Source organism: Ambystoma mexicanum, chromosome 1q, assembly GCF_040938575.1.
Source record: "Ambystoma mexicanum isolate Mex_15411 chromosome 1q, UKY_AmexF1_1, whole genome shotgun sequence".
Taxonomy (NCBI): domain Eukaryota; kingdom Metazoa; phylum Chordata; class Amphibia; order Caudata; family Ambystomatidae; genus Ambystoma; species Ambystoma mexicanum.
In genome coordinates this window covers 592,092,224-592,112,332 of record NC_090922.1, presented here as the reverse complement: position 1 = coordinate 592,112,332, position 20,109 = coordinate 592,092,224, and the positions used below count along the sequence as shown (strand labels likewise).

General features: G+C 54.7%; 22 non-coding genes across 22 annotated transcripts; all 22 read right to left on the bottom strand.

Moving 5' to 3' along the window:
- Positions 1–316: 316 nt before the first annotated feature.
- LOC138563485 (U5 spliceosomal RNA) lies at positions 317–432 on the bottom strand. The gene has a single exon (XR_011299462.1). It is a non-coding gene; the product is annotated as a U5 spliceosomal RNA (small nuclear RNA).
- A 776-nt stretch (positions 433–1,208) lies between these two features.
- LOC138563484 (U5 spliceosomal RNA) lies at positions 1,209–1,324 on the bottom strand. Its single transcript, XR_011299461.1, has one exon. It is a non-coding gene; the product is annotated as a U5 spliceosomal RNA (small nuclear RNA).
- A 770-nt stretch (positions 1,325–2,094) lies between these two features.
- LOC138565579 (U5 spliceosomal RNA) lies at positions 2,095–2,210 on the bottom strand. Its single transcript, XR_011301415.1, has one exon. It is a non-coding gene; the product is annotated as a U5 spliceosomal RNA (small nuclear RNA).
- Positions 2,211–2,980: 770 nt separating this feature from the next.
- Positions 2,981–3,096, bottom strand: LOC138563483 (U5 spliceosomal RNA). The gene has a single exon (XR_011299460.1). It is a non-coding gene; the product is annotated as a U5 spliceosomal RNA (small nuclear RNA).
- A 775-nt stretch (positions 3,097–3,871) lies between these two features.
- LOC138563482 (U5 spliceosomal RNA) lies at positions 3,872–3,987 on the bottom strand. The gene has a single exon (XR_011299459.1). It is a non-coding gene; the product is annotated as a U5 spliceosomal RNA (small nuclear RNA).
- Positions 3,988–4,757: 770 nt separating this feature from the next.
- Positions 4,758–4,873, bottom strand: LOC138563481 (U5 spliceosomal RNA). The gene has a single exon (XR_011299458.1). It is a non-coding gene; the product is annotated as a U5 spliceosomal RNA (small nuclear RNA).
- Positions 4,874–5,643: 770 nt separating this feature from the next.
- On the bottom strand, positions 5,644–5,759 carry LOC138563480 (U5 spliceosomal RNA). The gene has a single exon (XR_011299457.1). It is a non-coding gene; the product is annotated as a U5 spliceosomal RNA (small nuclear RNA).
- A 776-nt stretch (positions 5,760–6,535) lies between these two features.
- On the bottom strand, positions 6,536–6,651 carry LOC138563479 (U5 spliceosomal RNA). Its single transcript, XR_011299456.1, has one exon. It is a non-coding gene; the product is annotated as a U5 spliceosomal RNA (small nuclear RNA).
- A 790-nt stretch (positions 6,652–7,441) lies between these two features.
- Positions 7,442–7,557, bottom strand: LOC138563478 (U5 spliceosomal RNA). Its single transcript, XR_011299455.1, has one exon. It is a non-coding gene; the product is annotated as a U5 spliceosomal RNA (small nuclear RNA).
- A 776-nt stretch (positions 7,558–8,333) lies between these two features.
- LOC138563476 (U5 spliceosomal RNA) lies at positions 8,334–8,449 on the bottom strand. Its single transcript, XR_011299453.1, has one exon. It is a non-coding gene; the product is annotated as a U5 spliceosomal RNA (small nuclear RNA).
- Positions 8,450–9,225: 776 nt separating this feature from the next.
- Positions 9,226–9,341, bottom strand: LOC138563475 (U5 spliceosomal RNA). The gene has a single exon (XR_011299452.1). It is a non-coding gene; the product is annotated as a U5 spliceosomal RNA (small nuclear RNA).
- Positions 9,342–10,117: 776 nt separating this feature from the next.
- Positions 10,118–10,233, bottom strand: LOC138563474 (U5 spliceosomal RNA). Its single transcript, XR_011299451.1, has one exon. It is a non-coding gene; the product is annotated as a U5 spliceosomal RNA (small nuclear RNA).
- A 770-nt stretch (positions 10,234–11,003) lies between these two features.
- Positions 11,004–11,119, bottom strand: LOC138564995 (U5 spliceosomal RNA). The gene has a single exon (XR_011300917.1). It is a non-coding gene; the product is annotated as a U5 spliceosomal RNA (small nuclear RNA).
- Positions 11,120–11,895: 776 nt separating this feature from the next.
- LOC138563473 (U5 spliceosomal RNA) lies at positions 11,896–12,011 on the bottom strand. Its single transcript, XR_011299450.1, has one exon. It is a non-coding gene; the product is annotated as a U5 spliceosomal RNA (small nuclear RNA).
- A 776-nt stretch (positions 12,012–12,787) lies between these two features.
- LOC138564949 (U5 spliceosomal RNA) lies at positions 12,788–12,903 on the bottom strand. The gene has a single exon (XR_011300874.1). It is a non-coding gene; the product is annotated as a U5 spliceosomal RNA (small nuclear RNA).
- Positions 12,904–13,679: 776 nt separating this feature from the next.
- On the bottom strand, positions 13,680–13,795 carry LOC138563472 (U5 spliceosomal RNA). Its single transcript, XR_011299449.1, has one exon. It is a non-coding gene; the product is annotated as a U5 spliceosomal RNA (small nuclear RNA).
- Positions 13,796–15,273: 1,478 nt separating this feature from the next.
- LOC138563471 (U5 spliceosomal RNA) lies at positions 15,274–15,389 on the bottom strand. Its single transcript, XR_011299448.1, has one exon. It is a non-coding gene; the product is annotated as a U5 spliceosomal RNA (small nuclear RNA).
- Positions 15,390–16,159: 770 nt separating this feature from the next.
- Positions 16,160–16,275, bottom strand: LOC138563470 (U5 spliceosomal RNA). The gene has a single exon (XR_011299447.1). It is a non-coding gene; the product is annotated as a U5 spliceosomal RNA (small nuclear RNA).
- Positions 16,276–17,065: 790 nt separating this feature from the next.
- Positions 17,066–17,181, bottom strand: LOC138563469 (U5 spliceosomal RNA). The gene has a single exon (XR_011299446.1). It is a non-coding gene; the product is annotated as a U5 spliceosomal RNA (small nuclear RNA).
- Positions 17,182–17,957: 776 nt separating this feature from the next.
- LOC138563468 (U5 spliceosomal RNA) lies at positions 17,958–18,073 on the bottom strand. The gene has a single exon (XR_011299445.1). It is a non-coding gene; the product is annotated as a U5 spliceosomal RNA (small nuclear RNA).
- Positions 18,074–18,849: 776 nt separating this feature from the next.
- On the bottom strand, positions 18,850–18,965 carry LOC138563467 (U5 spliceosomal RNA). The gene has a single exon (XR_011299444.1). It is a non-coding gene; the product is annotated as a U5 spliceosomal RNA (small nuclear RNA).
- Positions 18,966–19,735: 770 nt separating this feature from the next.
- LOC138565577 (U5 spliceosomal RNA) lies at positions 19,736–19,851 on the bottom strand. The gene has a single exon (XR_011301413.1). It is a non-coding gene; the product is annotated as a U5 spliceosomal RNA (small nuclear RNA).
- Positions 19,852–20,109: the final 258 nt, after the last annotated feature.

Below are 20,109 nucleotides of genomic sequence, written 5' to 3'. Positions count from 1 at the left end.
AGCGGGCAAAGAACGGCGTTTGTCAGGCGTTCGTCAGCCGATCGGGGCCCGGGCCCAAACCCCTGCCCACTGGGGCCATATCCTCCTGGATGCTAGCTTGGAGCCAGCCTCTGCTGGCTCACCAGCAGGTGGCGACAGCAGCAAGCATTAGCTAAAGGCTCCCCCCTCTGGCTACCACTGCAAAGCATCAGCCTGGCTGTGCTGCGAGGACCCCTGCAAAGGCTGACTGACAGCTGGGGGGTGCAAGCCAACAGCTGAAAAGCAGGCTTTGCGCTTTCATTTGCTCTGTTTCTTTTTTTTTTTAACCAGCATAGGTAACCCTGCACTTGGCAGGGCTTCAAAAAATTGAGTGAAACTCTTTAATGTTCCTCTCCACGGAAATCTTTAGTAAAAGGCGAAAGATTTATTCGGTTTGAAGAGAAACCAGAGTATGCGCTCTAGTGGCCCCGACTGCGGCCGCAAAAAATGCAACACCTCACTAGCTCAGGGTGACTTAGTGAAGCAGTGCACACGATGACGCTTTTTGAGATGAAGCGAATGGAGAATGCTATCGGGCTCCGAACCCGTGGCAGAATGACTTTATTTGCAAGCAATCCCATCCAAAGTCATGAAACCTGGCAGGGGATTGTGGGTATGCAAATTTCTCCAGACCGCAGGCCATGTGACATTGGCCAAAAGGCAGGCAGAGTCTGCCTTTGCCTGAGGACTCCCCTCGTTTACATAAGGTCTAGGGCTTCTGGGAGGCAGGCGTGAGATTTTCTTTTGGGCCCCAGAGATGGGGCTCCTCCCCCAGGATGTTGAAAAAGCAGCCCGCTCTCTCCTTTCTCAGGACACAGGGGTCATTTTCCGCCCTCACCCTGTCTTGCACGGGTGCTGGGCCTCCTGGGCTGCCAGCGGGCAAAGAACGGCGTTTGTCAGGCGTTCGTCAGCCGATCGGGGCCCGGGCCCAAACCCCTGCCCACTGGGGCCATATCCTCCTGGATGCTAGCTTGGAGCCAGCCTCTGCTGGCTCACCAGCAGGTGGCGACAGCAGCAAGCATTAGCTAAAGGCTCCCCCCTCTGGCTACCACTGCAAGGCATCAGCCTGGCTGTGCTGCGAGGACCCCTGCAAAGGCTGACTGACAGCTGGGGGGTGCAAGCCAACAGCTGAAAAGCAGGCTTTGCGCTTTCATTTGCTCTGTTTCTTTTTTTTTTTAACCAGCATAGGTAACCCTGCACTTGGCAGGGCTTCAAAAAATTGAGTGAAACTCTTTAATGTTCCTCTCCACGGAAATCTTTAGTAAAAGGCGAAAGATTTATTCGGTTTGAAGAGAAACCAGAGTATGCGCTCTGGTGGCCCCGACTGCGGCCGCAAAAAATGCAACACCTCACTAGCTCAGGGTGACTTAGTGAAGCAGTGCACACGATGACGCTTTTTGAGATGAAGCGAATGGAGAATGCTATCGGGCTCCGAACCCGTGGCAGAATGACTTTATTTGCAAGCAATCCCATCCAAAGTCATGAAACCTGGCAGGGGATTGTGGGTATGCAAATTTCTCCAGACCGCAGGCCATGTGACATTGGCCAAAAGGCAGGCAGAGTCTGCCTTTGCCTGAGGACTCCCCTCGTTTACATAAGGTCTAGGGCTTCTGGGAGGCAGGCGTGAGATTTTCTTTTGGGCCCCAGAGATGGGGCTCCTCCCCCAGGATGTTGAAGAAGCAGCCCGCTCTCTCCTTTCTCAGGACACAGGGGTCATTTTCCGCCCTCACCCTGTCTTGCACGGGTGCTGGGCCTCCTGGGCTGCCAGCGGGCAAAGAACGGCGTTTGTCAGGCGTTCGTCAGCCGATCGGGGCCCGGGCCCAAACCCCTGCCCACTGGGGCCATATCCTCCTGGATGCTAGCTTGCAGCCAGCCTCTGCTGGCTCACCAGCAGGTGGCGACAGCAGCAAGCATTAGCTAAAGGCTCCCCCCTCTGGCTACCACTGCAAGGCATCAGCCTGGCTGTGCTGCGAGGACCCCTGCAAAGGCTGACTGACAGCTGGGGGGTGCAAGCCAACAGCTGAAAAGCAGGCTTTGCGCTTTCATTTGCTCTGTTTCTTTTTAACCAGCATAGGTAACCCTGCACTTGGCAGGGCTTCAAAAAATTGAGGATAACTCTTTAATGTTCCTCTCCACGGAAATCTTTAGTAAAAGGCGAAAGATTTATTCGGTTTGAAGAGAAACCAGAGTATGCGCTCTAGTGGCCCCGACTGCGGCCGCAAAAAATGCAACACCTCACTAGCTCAGGGTGACTTAGTGAAGCAGTGCACACGATGACGCTTTTTGAGATGAAGCGAATGGAGAATGCTATCGGGCTCCGAACCCGTGGCAGAATGACTTTATTTGCAAGCAATCCCATCCAAAGTCATGAAACCTGGCAGGGGATTGTGGGTATGCAAATTTCTCCAGACCGCAGGCCATGTGACATTGGCCAAAAGGCAGGCAGAGTCTGCCTTTGCCTGAGGACTCCCCTCGTTTACATAAGGTCTAGGGCTTCTGGGAGGCAGGCGTGAGATTTTCTTTTGGGCCCCAGAGATGGGGCTCCTCCCCCAGGATGTTGAAGAAGCAGCCCGCTCTCTCCTTTCTCAGGACACAGGGGTCATTTTCCGCCCTCACCCTGTCTTGCACGGGTGCTGGGCCTCCTGGGCTGCCAGCGGGCAAAGGACGGCGTTTGTCAGGCGTTCGTCAGCCGATCGGGGCCCGGGCCCAAACCCCTGCCCACTGGGGCCATATCCTCCTGGATGCTAGCTTGGAGCCAGCCTCTGCTGGCTCACCAGCAGGTGGCGACAGCGGCAAGCATTAGCTAAAGGCTCCCCCCTCTGGCTACCACTGCAAGGCATCAGCCTGGCTGTGCTGCGAGGACCCCTGCAAAGGCTGACTGACAGCTGGGGGGTGCAAGCCAACAGCTGAAAAGCAGGCTTTGCGCTTTCATTTGCTCTGTTTCTTTTTAACCAGCATAGGTAACCCTGCACTTGGCAGGGCTTCAAAAAATTGAGTGAAACTCTTTAATGTTCCTCTCCACGGAAATCTTTAGTAAAAGGCGAAAGATTTATTCGGTTTGAAGAGAAACCAGAGTATGCGCTCTAGTGGCCCCGACTGCGGCCGCAAAAAATGCAACACCTCACTAGCTCAGGGTGACTTAGTGAAGCAGTGCACACGATGACGCTTTTTGAGATGAAGCGAATGGAGAATGCTATCGGGCTCCGAACCCGTGGCAGAATGACTTTATTTGCAAGCAATCCCATCCAAAGTCATGAAACCTGGCAGGGGATTGTGGGTATGCAAATTTCTCCAGACCGCAGGCCATGTGACATTGGCCAAAAGGCAGGCAGAGTCTGCCTTTGCCTGAGGACTCCCCTCGTTTACATAAGGTCTAGGGCTTCTGGGAGGCAGGCGTGAGATTTTCTTTTGGGCCCCAGAGATGGGGCTCCTCCCCCAGGATGTTGAAGAAGCAGCCCGCTCTCTCCTTTCTCAGGACACAGGGGTCATTTTCCGCCCTCACCCTGTCTTGCACGGGTGCTGGGCCTCCTGGGCTGCCAGCGGGCAAAGAACGGCGTTTGTCAGGCGTTCGTCAGCCGATCGGGGCCCGGGCCCAAACCCCTGCCCACTGGGGCCATATCCTCCTGGATGCTAGCTTGGAGCCAGCCTCTGCTGGCTCACCAGCAGGTGGCGACAGCAGCAAGCATTAGCTAAAGGCTCCCCCTCTGGCTACCACTGCAAGGCATCAGCCTGGCTGTGCTGCGAGGACCCCTGCAAAGGCTGACTGACAGCTGGGGGGTGCAAGCCAACAGCTGAAAAGCAGGCTTTGCGCTTTCATTTGCTCTGTTTCTTTTTTTTTTTAACCAGCATAGGTAACCCTGCACTTGGCAGGGCTTCAAAAAATTGAGTGAAACTCTTTAATGTTCCTCTCCACGGAAATCTTTAGTAAAAGGCGAAAGATTTATTCGGTTTGAAGAGAAACCAGAGTATGCGCTCTGGTGGCCCCGACTGCGGCCGCAAAAAATGCAACACCTCACTAGCTCAGGGTGACTTAGTGAAGCAGTGCACACGATGACGCTTTTTGAGATGAAGCGAATGGAGAATGCTATCGGGCTCCGAACCCGTGGCAGAATGACTTTATTTGCAAGCAATCCCATCCAAAGTCATGAAACCTGGCAGGGGATTGTGGGTATGCAAATTTCTCCAGACCGCAGGCCATGTGACATTGGCCAAAAGGCAGGCAGAGTCTGCCTTTGCCTGAGGACTCCCCTCGTTTACATAAGGTCTAGGGCTTCTGGGAGGCAGGCGTGAGATTTTCTTTTGGGCCCCAGAGATGGGGCTCCTCCCCCAGGATGTTGAAGAAGCAGCCCGCTCTCTCCTTTCTCAGGACACAGGGGTCATTTTCCGCCCTCACCCTGTCTTGCACGGGTGCTGGGCCTCCTGGGCTGCCAGCGGGCAAAGAACGGCGTTTGTCAGGCGTTCGTCAGCCGATCGGGGCCCGGGCCCAAACCCCTGCCCACTGGGGCCATATCCTCCTGGATGCTAGCTTGCAGCCAGCCTCTGCTGGCTCACCAGCAGGTGGCGACAGCAGCAAGCATTAGCTAAAGGCTCCCCCCTCTGGCTACCACTGCAAGGCATCAGCCTGGCTGTGCTGCGAGGACCCCTGCAAAGGCTGACTGACAGCTGGGGGGTGCAAGCCAACAGCTGAAAAGCAGGCTTTGCGCTTTCATTTGCTCTGTTTCTTTTTAACCAGCATAGGTAACCCTGCACTTGGCAGGGCTTCAAAAAATTGAGTGAAACTCTTTAATGTTCCTCTCCACGGAAATCTTTAGTAAAAGGCGAAAGATTTATTCGGTTTGAAGAGAAACCAGAGTATGCGCTCTAGTGGCCCCGACTGCGGCCGCAAAAAATGCAACACCTCACTAGCTCAGGGTGACTTAGTGAAGCAGTGCACACGATGACGCTTTTTGAGATAAAGCGAATGGAGAATGCTATCGGGCTCCGAACCCGTGGCAGAATGACTTTATTTGCAAGCAATCCCATCCAAAGTCATGAAACCTGGCAGGGGATTGTGGGTATGCAAATTTCTCCAGACCGCAGGCCATGTGACATTGGCCAAAAGGCAGGCAGAGTCTGCCTTTGCCTGAGGACTCCCCTCGTTTACATAAGGTCTAGGGCTTCTGGGAGGCAGGCGTGAGATTTTCTTTTGGGCCCCAGAGATGGGGCTCCTCCCCCAGGATGTTGAAGAAGCAGCCCGCTCTCTCCTTTCTCAGGACACAGGGGTCATTTTCCGCCCTCACCCTGTCTTGCACGGGTGCTGGGCCTCCTGGGCTGCCAGCGGGCAAAGGACGGCGTTTGTCAGGCGTTCGTCAGCCGATCGGGGCCCGGGCCCAAACCCCTGCCCACTGGGGCCATATCCTCCTGGATGCTAGCTTGGAGCCAGCCTCTGCTGGCTCACCAGCAGGTGGCGACAGCGGCAAGCATTAGCTAAAGGCTCCCCCCTCTGGCTACCACTGCAAGGCATCAGCCTGGCTGTGCTGCGAGGACCCCTGCAAAGGCTGACTGACAGCTGGGGGGTGCAAGCCAACAGCTGAAAAGCAGGCTTTGCGCTTTCATTTGCTCTGTTTCTTTTTAACCAGCATAGGTAACCCTGCACTTGGCAGGGCTTCAAAAAATTGAGTGAAACTCTTTAATGTTCCTCTCCACGGAAATCTTTAGTAAAAGGCGAAAGATTTATTCGGTTTGAAGAGAAACCAGAGTATGCGCTCTAGTGGCCCCGACTGCGGCCGCAAAAAATGCAACACCTCACTAGCTCAGGGTGACTTAGTGAAGCAGTGCACACGATGACGCTTTTTGAGATGAAGCGAATGGAGAATGCTATCGGGCTCCGAACCCGTGGCAGAATGACTTTATTTGCAAGCAATCCCATCCAAAGTCATGAAACCTGGCAGGGGATTGTGGGTATGCAAATTTCTCCAGACCGCAGGCCATGTGACATTGGCCAAAAGGCAGGCAGAGTCTGCCTTTGCCTGAGGACTCCCCTCGTTTACATAAGGTCTAGGGCTTCTGGGAGGCAGGCGTGAGATTTTCTTTTGGGCCCCAGAGATGGGGCTCCTCCCCCAGGATGTTGAAGAAGCAGCCCGCTCTCTCCTTTCTCAGGACACAGGGATCATTTTCCGCCCTCACCCTGTCTTGCACGGGTGCTGGGCCTCCTGGGCTGCCAGCGGGCAAAGAACGGCGTTTGTCAGGCGTTCGTCAGCCGATCGGGGCCCGGGCCCAAACCCCTGCCCACTGGGGCCATATCCTCCTGGATGCTAGCTTGGAGCCAGCCTCTGCTGGCTCACCAGCAGGTGGCGACAGCAGCAAGCATTAGCTAAAGGCTCCCCCCTCTGGCTACCACTGCAAAGCATCAGCCTGGCTGTGCTGCGAGGACCCCTGCAAAGGCTGACTGACAGCTGGGGGGTGCAAGCCAACAGCTGAAAAGCAGGCTTTGCGCTTTCATTTGCTCTGTTTCTTTTTTTTTTTAACCAGCATAGGTAACCCTGCACTTGGCAGGGCTTCAAAAAATTGAGTGAAACTCTTTAATGTTCCTCTCCACGGAAATCTTTAGTAAAAGGCGAAAGATTTATTCGGTTTGAAGAGAAACCAGAGTATGCGCTCTAGTGGCCCCGACTGCGGCCGCAAAAAATGCAACACCTCACTAGCTCAGGGTGACTTAGTGAAGCAGTGCACACGATGACGCTTTTTGAGATGAAGCGAATGGAGAATGCTATCGGGCTCCGAACCCGTGGCAGAATGACTTTATTTGCAAGCAATCCCATCCAAAGTCATGAAACCTGGCAGGGGATTGTGGGTATGCAAATTTCTCCAGACCGCAGGCCATGTGACATTGGCCAAAAGGCAGGCAGAGTCTGCCTTTGCCTGAGGACTCCCCTCGTTTACATAAGGTCTAGGGCTTCTGGGAGGCAGGCGTGAGATTTTCTTTTGGGCCCCAGAGATGGGGCTCCTCCCCCAGGATGTTGAAAAAGCAGCCCGCTCTCTCCTTTCTCAGGACACAGGGGTCATTTTCCGCCCTCACCCTGTCTTGCACGGGTGCTGGGCCTCCTGGGCTGCCAGGTTCTTTTGCCCGCCGGGCAAAGGACGGCGTTTGTCAGGCGTTCGTCAACCGATCGGGGCCCGGGCCCAAACCCCTGCCCACTGGGGCCATATCCTCCTGGATGCTAGCTTGCAGCCAGCCTCTGCTGGCTCACCAGCAGGTGGCGACAGCAGCAAGCATTAGCTAAAGGCTCCCCCCTCTGGCTACCACTGCAAGGCATCAGCCTGGCTGTGCTGCGAGGACCCCTGCAAAGGCTGACTGACAGCTGGGGGGTGCAAGCCAACAGCTGAAAAGCAGGCTTTGCGCTTTTATTTGCTCTGTTTCTTTTTTTTTTTAACCAGCATAGGTAACCCTGCACTTGGCAGGGCTTCAAAAAATTGAGTGAAACTCTTTAATGTTCCTCTCCACGGAAATCTTTAGTAAAAGGCGAAAGATTTATTCGGTTTGAAGAGAAACCAGAGTATGCGCTCTAGTGGCCCCGACTGCGGCCGCAAAAAATGCAACACCTCACTAGCTCAGGGTGACTTAGTGAAGCAGTGCACACGATGACGCTTTTTGAGATGAAGCGAATGGAGAATGCTATCGGGCTCCGAACCCGTGGCAGAATGACTTTATTTGCAAGCAATCCCATCCAAAGTCATGAAACCTGGCAGGGGATTGTGGGTATGCAAATTTCTCCAGACCGCAGGCCATGTGACATTGGCCAAAAGGCAGGCAGAGTCTGCCTTTGCCTGAGGACTCCCCTCGTTTACATAAGGTCTAGGGCTTCTGGGAGGCAGGCGTGAGATTTTCTTTTGGGCCCCAGAGATGGGGCTCCTCCCCCAGGATGTTGAAGAAGCAGCCCGCTCTCTCCTTTCTCAGGACACAGGGATCATTTTCCGCCCTCACCCTGTCTTGCACGGGTGCTGGGCCTCCTGGGCTGCCAGCGGGCAAAGAACGGCGTTTGTCAGGCGTTCGTCAGCCGATCGGGGCCCGGGCCCAAACCCCTGCCCACTGGGGCCATATCCTCCTGGATGCTAGCTTGGAGCCAGCCTCTGCTGGCTCACCAGCAGGTGGCGACAGCAGCAAGCATTAGCTAAAGGCTCCCCCCTCTGGCTACCACTGCAAAGCATCAGCCTGGCTGTGCTGCGAGGACCCCTGCAAAGGCTGACTGACAGCTGGGGGGTGCAAGCCAACAGCTGAAAAGCAGGCTTTGCGCTTTCATTTGCTCTGTTTCTTTTTTTTTTTAACCAGCATAGGTAACCCTGCACTTGGCAGGGCTTCAAAAAATTGAGTGAAACTCTTTAATGTTCCTCTCCACGGAAATCTTTAGTAAAAGGCGAAAGATTTATTCGGTTTGAAGAGAAACCAGAGTATGCGCTCTAGTGGCCCCGACTGCGGCCGCAAAAAATGCAACACCTCACTAGCTCAGGGTGACTTAGTGAAGCAGTGCACACGATGACGCTTTTTGAGATGAAGCGAATGGAGAATGCTATCGGGCTCCGAACCCGTGGCAGAATGACTTTATTTGCAAGCAATCCCATCCAAAGTCATGAAACCTGGCAGGGGATTGTGGGTATGCAAATTTCTCCAGACCGCAGGCCATGTGACATTGGCCAAAAGGCAGGCAGAGTCTGCCTTTGCCTGAGGACTCCCCTCGTTTACATAAGGTCTAGGGCTTCTGGGAGGCAGGCGTGAGATTTTCTTTTGGGCCCCAGAGATGGGGCTCCTCCCCCAGGATGTTGAAGAAGCAGCCCGCTCTCTCCTTTCTCAGGACACAGGGGTCATTTTCCGCCCTCACCCTGTCTTGCACGGGTGCTGGGCCTCCTGGGCTGCCAGCGGGCAAAGAACGGCGTTTGTCAGGCGTTCGTCAGCCGATCGGGGCCCGGGCCCAAACCCCTGCCCACTGGGGCCATATCCTCCTGGATGCTAGCTTGGAGCCAGCCTCTGCTGGCTCACCAGCAGGTGGCGACAGCAGCAAGCATTAGCTAAAGGCTCCCCCCTCTGGCTACCACTGCAAGGCATCAGCCTGGCTGTGCTGCGAGGACCCCTGCAAAGGCTGACTGACAGCTGGGGGGTGCAAGCCAACAGCTGAAAAGCAGGCTTTGCGCTTTCATTTGCTCTGTTTCTTTTTTTTTTTAACCAGCATAGGTAACCCTGCACTTGGCAGGGCTTCAAAAAATTGAGTGAAACTCTTTAATGTTCCTCTCCACGGAAATCTTTAGTAAAAGGCGAAAGATTTATTCGGTTTGAAGAGAAACCAGAGTATGCGCTCTGGTGGCCCCGACTGCGGCCGCAAAAAATGCAACACCTCACTAGCTCAGGGTGACTTAGTGAAGCAGTGCACACGATGACGCTTTTTGAGATGAAGCGAATGGAGAATGCTATCGGGCTCCGAACCCGTGGCAGAATGACTTTATTTGCAAGCAATCCCATCCAAAGTCATGAAACCTGGCAGGGGATTGTGGGTATGCAAATTTCTCCAGACCGCAGGCCATGTGACATTGGCCAAAAGGCAGGCAGAGTCTGCCTTTGCCTGAGGACTCCCCTCGTTTACATAAGGTCTAGGGCTTCTGGGAGGCAGGCGTGAGATTTTCTTTTGGGCCCCAGAGATGGGGCTCCTCCCCCAGGATGTTGAAGAAGCAGCCCGCTCTCTCCTTTCTCAGGACACAGGGGTCATTTTCCGCCCTCACCCTGTCTTGCACGGGTGCTGGGCCTCCTGGGCTGCCAGCGGGCAAAGAACGGCGTTTGTCAGGCGTTCGTCAGCCGATCGGGGCCCGGGCCCAAACCCCTGCCCACTGGGGCCATATCCTCCTGGATGCTAGCTTGCAGCCAGCCTCTGCTGGCTCACCAGCAGGTGGCGACAGCAGCAAGCATTAGCTAAAGGCTCCCCCCTCTGGCTACCACTGCAAGGCATCAGCCTGGCTGTGCTGCGAGGACCCCTGCAAAGGCTGACTGACAGCTGGGGGGTGCAAGCCAACAGCTGAAAAGCAGGCTTTGCGCTTTCATTTGCTCTGTTTCTTTTTTTTTTTAACCAGCATAGGTAACCCTGCACTTGGCAGGGCTTCAAAAAATTGAGTGAAACTCTTTAATGTTCCTCTCCACGGAAATCTTTAGTAAAAGGCGAAAGATTTATTCGGTTTGAAGAGAAACCAGAGTATGCGCTCTGGTGGCCCCGACTGCGGCCGCAAAAAATGCAACACCTCACTAGCTCAGGGTGACTTAGTGAAGCAGTGCACACGATGACGCTTTTTGAGATGAAGCGAATGGAGAATGCTATCGGGCTCCGAACCCGTGGCAGAATGACTTTATTTGCAAGCAATCCCATCCAAAGTCATGAAACCTGGCAGGGGATTGTGGGTATGCAAATTTCTCCAGACCGCAGGCCATGTGACATTGGCCAAAAGGCAGGCAGAGTCTGCCTTTGCCTGAGGACTCCCCTCGTTTACATAAGGTCTAGGGCTTCTGGGAGGCAGGCGTGAGATTTTCTTTTGGGCCCCAGAGATGGGGCTCCTCCCCCAGGATGTTGAAGAAGCAGCCCGCTCTCTCCTTTCTCAGGACACAGGGGTCATTTTCCGCCCTCACCCTGTCTTGCACGGGTGCTGGGCCTCCTGGGCTGCCAGCGGGCAAAGAACGGCGTTTGTCAGGCGTTCGTCAGCCGATCGGGGCCCGGGCCCAAACCCCTGCCCACTGGGGCCATATCCTCCTGGATGCTAGCTTGCAGCCAGCCTCTGCTGGCTCACCAGCAGGTGGCGACAGCAGCAAGCATTAGCTAAAGGCTCCCCCCTCTGGCTACCACTGCAAGGCATCAGCCTGGCTGTGCTGCGAGGACCCCTGCAAAGGCTGACTGACAGCTGGGGGGTGCAAGCCAACAGCTGAAAAGCAGGCTTTGCGCTTTCATTTGCTCTGTTTCTTTTTAACCAGCATAGGTAAACCTGCACTTGGCAGGGCTTCAAAAAATTGAGTGAAACTCTTTAATGTTCCTCTCCACGGAAATCTTTAGTAAAAGGCGAAAGATTTATTCGGTTTGAAGAGAAACCAGAGTATGCGCTCTAGTGGCCCCGACTGCGGCCGCAAAAAATGCAACACCTCACTAGCTCAGGGTGACTTAGTGAAGCAGTGCACACGATGACGCTTTTTGAGATGAAGCGAATGGAGAATGCTATCGGGCTCCGAACCCGTGGCAGAATGACTTTATTTGCAAGCAATCCCATCCAAAGTCATGAAACCTGGCAGGGGATTGTGGGTATGCAAATTTCTCCAGACCGCAGGCCATGTGACATTGGCCAAAAGGCAGGCAGAGTCTGCCTTTGCCTGAGGACTCCCCTCGTTTACATAAGGTCTAGGGCTTCTGGGAGGCAGGCGTGAGATTTTCTTTTGGGCCCCAGAGATGGGGCTCCTCCCCCAGGATGTTGAAGAAGCAGCCCGCTCTCTCCTTTCTCAGGACACAGGGGTCATTTTCCGCCCTCACCCTGTCTTGCACGGGTGCTGGGCCTCCTGGGCTGCCAGCGGGCAAAGGACGGCGTTTGTCAGGCGTTCGTCAGCCGATCGGGGCCCGGGCCCAAACCCCTGCCCACTGGGGCCATATCCTCCTGGATGCTAGCTTGGAGCCAGCCTCTGCTGGCTCACCAGCAGGTGGCGACAGCAGCAAGCATTAGCTAAAGGCTCCCCCCTCTGGCTACCACTGCAAGGCATCAGCCTGGCTGTGCTGCGAGGACCCCTGCAAAGGCTGACTGACAGCTGGGGGGTGCAAGCCAACAGCTGAAAAGCAGGCTTTGCGCTTTCATTTGCTCTGTTTCTTTTTTTTTTTAACCAGCATAGGTAACCCTGCACTTGGCAGGGCTTCAAAAAATTGAGTGAAACTCTTTAATGTTCCTCTCCACGGAAATCTTTAGTAAAAGGCGAAAGATTTATTCGGTTTGAAGAGAAACCAGAGTATGCGCTCTAGTGGCCCCGACTGCGGCCGCAAAAAATGCAACACCTCACTAGCTCAGGGTGACTTAGTGAAGCAGTGCACACGATGACGCTTTTTGAGATGAAGCGAATGGAGAATGCTATCGGGCTCCGAACCCGTGGCAGAATGACTTTATTTGCAAGCAATCCCATCCAAAGTCATGAAACCTGGCAGGGGATTGTGGGTATGCAAATTTCTCCAGACCGCAGGCCATGTGACATTGGCCAAAAGGCAGGCAGAGTCTGCCTTTGCCTGAGGACTCCCCTCGTTTACATAAGGTCTAGGGCTTCTGGGAGGCAGGCGTGAGATTTTCTTTTGGGCCCCAGAGATGGGGCTCCTCCCCCAGGATGTTGAAGAAGCAGCCCGCTCTCTCCTTTCTCAGGACACAGGGATCATTTTCCGCCCTCACCCTGTCTTGCACGGGTGCTGGGCCTCCTGGGCTGCCAGCGGGCAAAGAACGGCGTTTGTCAGGCGTTCGTCAGCCGATCGGGGCCCGGGCCCAAACCCCTGCCCACTGGGGCCATATCCTCCTGGATGCTAGCTTGGAGCCAGCCTCTGCTGGCTCACCAGCAGGTGGCGACAGCAGCAAGCATTAGCTAAAGGCTCCCCCCTCTGGCTACCACTGCAAAGCATCAGCCTGGCTGTGCTGCGAGGACCCCTGCAAAGGCTGACTGACAGCTGGGGGGTGCAAGCCAACAGCTGAAAAGCAGGCTTTGCGCTTTCATTTGCTCTGTTTCTTTTTTTTTTTAACCAGCATAGGTAACCCTGCACTTGGCAGGGCTTCAAAAAATTGAGTGAAACTCTTTAATGTTCCTCTCCACGGAAATCTTTAGTAAAAGGCGAAAGATTTATTCAGTTTGAAGAGAAACCAGAGTATGCGCTCTAGTGGCCCCGACTGCGGCCGCAAAAAATGCAACACCTCACTAGCTCAGGGTGACTTAGTGAAGCAGTGCACACGATGACGCTTTTTGAGATGAAGCGAATGGAGAATGCTATCGGGCTCCGAACCCGTGGCAGAATGACTTTATTTGCAAGCAATCCCATCCAAAGTCATGAAACCTGGCAGGGGATTGTGGGTATGCAAATTTCTCCAGACCGCAGGCCATGTGACATTGGCCAAAAGGCAGGCAGAGTCTGCCTTTGCCTGAGGACTCCCCTCGTTTACATAAGGTCTAGGGCTTCTGGGAGGCAGGCGTGAGATTTTCTTTTGGGCCCCAGAGATGGGGCTCCTCCCCCAGGATGTTGAAAAAGCAGCCCGCTCTCTCCTTTCTCAGGACACAGGGGTCATTTTCCGCCCTCACCCTGTCTTGCACGGGTGCTGGGCCTCCTGGGCTGCCAGCGGGCAAAGAACGGCGTTTGTCAGGCGTTCGTCAGCCGATCGGGGCCCGGGCCCAAACCCCTGCCCACTGGGGCCATATCCTCCTGGATGCTAGCTTGGAGCCAGCCTCTGCTGGCTCACCAGCAGGTGGCGACAGCAGCAAGCATTAGCTAAAGGCTCCCCCCTCTGGCTACCACTGCAAGGCATCAGCCTGGCTGTGCTGCGAGGACCCCTGCAAAGGCTGACTGACAGCTGGGGGGTGCAAGCCAACAGCTGAAAAGCAGGCTTTGCGCTTTCATTTGCTCTGTTTCTTTTTTTTTTTAACCAGCATAGGTAACCCTGCACTTGGCAGGGCTTCAAAAAATTGAGTGAAACTCTTTAATGTTCCTCTCCACGGAAATCTTTAGTAAAAGGCGAAAGATTTATTCGGTTTGAAGAGAAACCAGAGTATGCGCTCTGGTGGCCCCGACTGCGGCCGCAAAAAATGCAACACCTCACTAGCTCAGGGTGACTTAGTGAAGCAGTGCACACGATGACGCTTTTTGAGATGAAGCGAATGGAGAATGCTATCGGGCTCCGAACCCGTGGCAGAATGACTTTATTTGCAAGCAATCCCATCCAAAGTCATGAAACCTGGCAGGGGATTGTGGGTATGCAAATTTCTCCAGACCGCAGGCCATGTGACATTGGCCAAAAGGCAGGCAGAGTCTGCCTTTGCCTGAGGACTCCCCTCGTTTACATAAGGTCTAGGGCTTCTGGGAGGCAGGCGTGAGATTTTCTTTTGGGCCCCAGAGATGGGGCTCCTCCCCCAGGATGTTGAAGAAGCAGCCCGCTCTCTCCTTTCTCAGGACACAGGGGTCATTTTCCGCCCTCACCCTGTCTTGCACGGGTGCTGGGCCTCCTGGGCTGCCAGCGGGCAAAGAACGGCGTTTGTCAGGCGTTCGTCAGCCGATCGGGGCCCGGGCCCAAACCCCTGCCCACTGGGGCCATATCCTCCTGGATGCTAGCTTGCAGCCAGCCTCTGCTGGCTCACCAGCAGGTGGCGACAGCAGCAAGCATTAGCTAAAGGCTCCCCCCTCTGGCTACCACTGCAAGGCATCAGCCTGGCTGTGCTGCGAGGACCCCTGCAAAGGCTGACTGACAGCTGGGGGGTGCAAGCCAACAGCTGAAAAGCAGGCTTTGCGCTTTCATTTGCTCTGTTTCTTTTTAACCAGCATAGGTAACCAGGGCTTTAAGTGGGCCGGGGCCTGCCGGGGCTGGGCCCCGGCAGTCTCCGAAATTTCGTTTTGAGGCGGGGCCCTGCCGGGGCCCACTAATCTCCCCTGTCAGCCCCGGCCACTACAGGAAAAAGCATTTTTTTCTACAGCCTGAAGCTCTCGCTCGTATGCGAGAGCTTCGGGCTTCAGAAAAAAATGCCTTTCAGCCATAATGGTGGCGCCGCACCTGCGAGGCATCCCTTTAATCAAGGGATGCACGTGGGCCGGCGCCACCATTATGGAGAAAACGTGTGGCCGCTGGAAGCAGAGGCCTTGCTTTCTAAATACTGAAGCTCCCGTGGATTCTCGGGAGTTTCAGTCTTTAGGAAAAAGGCCTCTGCTTCCAGTGGCCTCACCCTTTCAGTCTTAATGGTGACGCTGCCCCTCCCCAGCTGGCGAGGGGCAGCGCCACCATTAAGGCTGAATAGGAGAGGCGCTGTCCCCTGCCAGGCAAGCCTATAGAATAGAAATGCAGAGATCAGCACCCTCTCCCCCAAAGGGGAGAGGGTGCTAATCTCTACAAAAGGCTGCCTGGCAGGGGTGCCAGTAGCCCATTGAGCCGGGGCTCGTCAAGGGGGCGTGGCCTAACGGCCCATCAAGACCCCCGTTGTTAGGCCACGCCCCCTCGATGGGCCCCGGCTCGATTTGTAGTGCCACTTAAGGCACTGTAGGTAACCCTGCACTTGGCAGGGCTTCAAAAAATTGAGTGAAACTCTTTAATGTTCCTCTCCACGGAAATCTTTAGTAAAAGGCGAAAGATTTATTCGGTTTGAAGAGAAACCAGAGTATGCGCTCTAGTGGCCCCGACTGCGGCCGCAAAAAATGCAACACCTCACTAGCTCAGGGTGACTTAGTGAAGCAGTGCACACGATGACGCTTTTTGAGATGAAGCGAATGGAGAATGCTATCGGGCTCCGAACCCGTGGCAGAATGACTTTATTTGCAAGCAATCCCATCCAAAGTCATGAAACCTGGCAGGGGATTGTGGGTATGCAAATTTCTCCAGACCGCAGGCCATGTGACATTGGCCAAAAGGCAGGCAGAGTCTGCCTTTGCCTGAGGACTCCCCTCGTTTACATAAGGTCTAGGGCTTCTGGGAGGCAGGCGTGAGATTTTCTTTTGGGCCCCAGAGATGGGGCTCCTCCCCCAGGATGTTGAAGAAGCAGCCCGCTCTCTCCTTTCTCAGGACACAGGGGTCATTTTCCGCCCTCACCCTGTCTTGCACGGGTGCTGGGCCTCCTGGGCTGCCAGCGGGCAAAGGACGGCGTTTGTCAGGCGTTCGTCAGCCGATCGGGGCCCGGGCCCAAACCCCTGCCCACTGGGGCCATATCCTCCTGGATGCTAGCTTGGAGCCAGCCTCTGCTGGCTCACCAGCAGGTGGCGACAGCGGCAAGCATTAGCTAAAGGCTCCCCCCTCTGGCTACCACTGCAAGGCATCAGCCTGGCTGTGCTGCGAGGACCCCTGCAAAGGCTGACTGACAGCTGGGGGGTGCAAGCCAACAGCTGAAAAGCAGGCTTTGCGCTTTCATTTGCTCTGTTTCTTTTTAACCAGCATAGGTAACCCTGCACTTGGCAGGGCTTCAAAAAATTGAGTGAAACTCTTTAATGTTCCTCTCCACGGAAATCTTTAGTAAAAGGCGAAAGATTTATTCGGTTTGAAGAGAAACCAGAGTATGCGCTCTAGTGGCCCCGACTGCGGCCGCAAAAAATGCAACACCTCACTAGCTCAGGGTGACTTAGTGAAGCAGTGCACACGATGACGCTTTTTGAGATGAAGCGAATGGAGAATGCTATCGGGCTCCGAACCCGTGGCAGAATGACTTTATTTGCAAGCAATCCCATCCAAAGTCATGAAACCTGGCAGGGGATTGTGGGTATGCAAATTTCTCCAGACCGCAGGCCATGTGACATTGGCCAAAAGGCAGGCAGAGTCTGCCTTTGCCTGAGGACTCCCCTCGTTTACATAAGGTCTAGGGCTTCTGGGAGGCAGGCGTGAGATTTTCTTTTGGGCCCCAGAGATGGGGCTCCTCCCCCAGGATGTTGAAAAAGCAGCCCGCTCTCTCCTTTCTCAGGACACAGGGGTCATTTTCCGCCCTCACCCTGTCTTGCACGGGTGCTGGGCCTCCTGGGCTGCCAGGTTCTTTTGCCCGCCGGGCAAAGGACGGCGTTTGTCAGGCGTTCGTCAACCGATCGGGGCCCGGGCCCAAACCCCTGCCCACTGGGGCCATATCCTCCTGGATGCTAGCTTGCAGCCAGCCTCTGCTGGCTCACCAGCAGGTGGCGACAGCAGCAAGCATTAGCTAAAGGCTCCCCCCTCTGGCTACCACTGCAAGGCATCAGCCTGGCTGTGCTGCGAGGACCCCTGCAAAGGCTGACTGACAGCTGGGGGGTGCAAGCCAACAGCTGAAAAGCAGGCTTTGCGCTTTCATTTGCTCTGTTTCTTTTTTTTTTTAACCAGCATAGGTAACCCTGCACTTGGCAGGGCTTCAAAAAATTGAGTGAAACTCTTTAATGTTCCTCTCCACGGAAATCTTTAGTAAAAGGCGAAAGATTTATTCGGTTTGAAGAGAAACCAGAGTATGCGCTCTAGTGGCCCCGACTGCGGCCGCAAAAAATGCAACACCTCACTAGCTCAGGGTGACTTAGTGAAGCAGTGCACACGATGACGCTTTTTGAGATGAAGCGAATGGAGAATGCTATCGGGCTCCGAACCCGTGGCAGAATGACTTTATTTGCAAGCAATCCCATCCAAAGTCATGAAACCTGGCAGGGGATTGTGGGTATGCAAATTTCTCCAGACCGCAGGCCATGTGACATTGGCCAAAAGGCAGGCAGAGTCTGCCTTTGCCTGAGGACTCCCCTCGTTTACATAAGGTCTAGGGCTTCTGGGAGGCAGGCGTGAGATTTTCTTTTGGGCCCCAGAGATGGGGCTCCTCCCCCAGGATGTTGAAGAAGCAGCCCGCTCTCTCCTTTCTCAGGACACAGGGATCATTTTCCGCCCTCACCCTGTCTTGCACGGGTGCTGGGCCTCCTGGGCTGCCAGCGGGCAAAGAACGGCGTTTGTCAGGCGTTCGTCAGCCGATCGGGGCCCGGGCCCAAACCCCTGCCCACTGGGGCCATATCCTCCTGGATGCTAGCTTGGAGCCAGCCTCTGCTGGCTCACCAGCAGGTGGCGACAGCAGCAAGCATTAGCTAAAGGCTCCCCCCTCTGGCTACCACTGCAAAGCATCAGCCTGGCTGTGCTGCGAGGACCCCTGCAAAGGCTGACTGACAGCTGGGGGGTGCAAGCCAACAGCTGAAAAGCAGGCTTTGCGCTTTCATTTGCTCTGTTTCTTTTTTTTTTTAACCAGCATAGGTAACCCTGCACTTGGCAGGGCTTCAAAAAATTGAGTGAAACTCTTTAATGTTCCTCTCCACGGAAATCTTTAGTAAAAGGCGAAAGATTTATTCGGTTTGAAGAGAAACCAGAGTATGCGCTCTAGTGGCCCCGACTGCGGCCGCAAAAAATGCAACACCTCACTAGCTCAGGGTGACTTAGTGAAGCAGTGCACACGATGACGCTTTTTGAGATGAAGCGAATGGAGAATGCTATCGGGCTCCGAACCCGTGGCAGAATGACTTTATTTGCAAGCAATCCCATCCAAAGTCATGAAACCTGGCAGGGGATTGTGGGTATGCAAATTTCTCCAGACCGCAGGCCATGTGACATTGGCCAAAAGGCAGGCAGAGTCTGCCTTTGCCTGAGGACTCCCCTCGTTTACATAAGGTCTAGGGCTTCTGGGAGGCAGGCGTGAGATTTTCTTTTGGGCCCCAGAGATGGGGCTCCTCCCCCAGGATGTTGAAAAAGCAGCCCGCTCTCTCCTTTCTCAGGACACAGGGGTCATTTTCCGCCCTCACCCTGTCTTGCACGGGTGCTGGGCCTCCTGGGCTGCCAGCGGGCAAAGAACGGCGTTTGTCAGGCGTTCGTCAGCCGATCGGGGCCCGGGCCCAAACCCCTGCCCACTGGGGCCATATCCTCCTGGATGCTAGCTTGGAGCCAGCCTCTGCTGGCTCACCAGCAGGTGGCGACAGCAGCAAGCATTAGCTAAAGGCTCCCCCCTCTGGCTACCACTGCAAGGCATCAGCCTGGCTGTGCTGCGAGGACCCCTGCAAAGGCTGACTGACAGCTGGGGGGTGCAAGCCAACAGCTGAAAAGCAGGCTTTGCGCTTTCATTTGCTCTGTTTCTTTTTTTTTTTAACCAGCATAGGTAACCCTGCACTTGGCAGGGCTTCAAAAAATTGAGTGAAACTCTTTAATGTTCCTCTCCACGGAAATCTTTAGTAAAAGGCGAAAGATTTATTCGGTTTGAAGAGAAACCAGAGTATGCGCTCTGGTGGCCCCGACTGCGGCCGCAAAAAATGCAACACCTCACTAGCTCAGGGTGACTTAGTGAAGCAGTGCACACGATGACGCTTTTTGAGATGAAGCGAATGGAGAATGCTATCGGGCTCCGAACCCGTGGCAGAATGACTTTATTTGCAAGCAATCCCATCCAAAGTCATGAAACCTGGCAGGGGATTGTGGGTATGCAAATTTCTCCAGACCGCAGGCCATGTGACATTGGCCAAAAGGCAGGCAGAGTCTGCCTTTGCCTGAGGACTCCCCTCGTTTACATAAGGTCTAGGGCTTCTGGGAGGCAGGCGTGAGATTTTCTTTTGGGCCCCAGAGATGGGGCTCCTCCCCCAGGATGTTGAAGAAGCAGCCCGCTCTCTCCTTTCTCAGGACACAGGGGTCATTTTCCGCCCTCACCCTGTCTTGCACGGGTGCTGGGCCTCCTGGGCTGCCAGCGGGCAAAGAACGGCGTTTGTCAGGCGTTCGTCAGCCGATCGGGGCCCGGGCCCAAACCCCTGCCCACTGGGGCCATATCCTCCTGGATGCTAGCTTGCAGCCAGCCTCTGCTGGCTCACCAGCAGGTGGCGACAGCAGCAAGCATTAGCTAAAGGCTCCCCCCTCTGGCTACCACTGCAAGGCATCAGCCTGGCTGTGCTGCGAGGACCCCTGCAAAGGCTGACTGACAGCTGGGGGGTGCAAGCCAACAGCTGAAAAGCAGGCTTTGCGCTTTCATTTGCTCTGTTTCTTTTTAACCAGCATAGGTAACCCTGCACTTGGCAGGGCTTCAAAAAATTGAGGATAACTCTTTAATGTTCCTCTCCACGGAAATCTTTAGTAAAAGGCGAAAGATTTATTCGGTTTGAAGAGAAACCAGAGTATGCGCTCTAGTGGCCCCGACTGCGGCCGCAAAAAATGCAACACCTCACTAGCTCAGGGTGACTTAGTGAAGCAGTGCACACGATGACGCTTTTTGAGATGAAGCGAATGGAGAATGCTATCGGGCTCCGAACCCGTGGCAGAATGACTTTATTTGCAAGCAATCCCATCCAAAGTCATGAAACCTGGCAGGGGATTGTGGGTATGCAAATTTCTCCAGACCGCAGGCCATGTGACATTGGCCAAAAGGCAGGCAGAGTC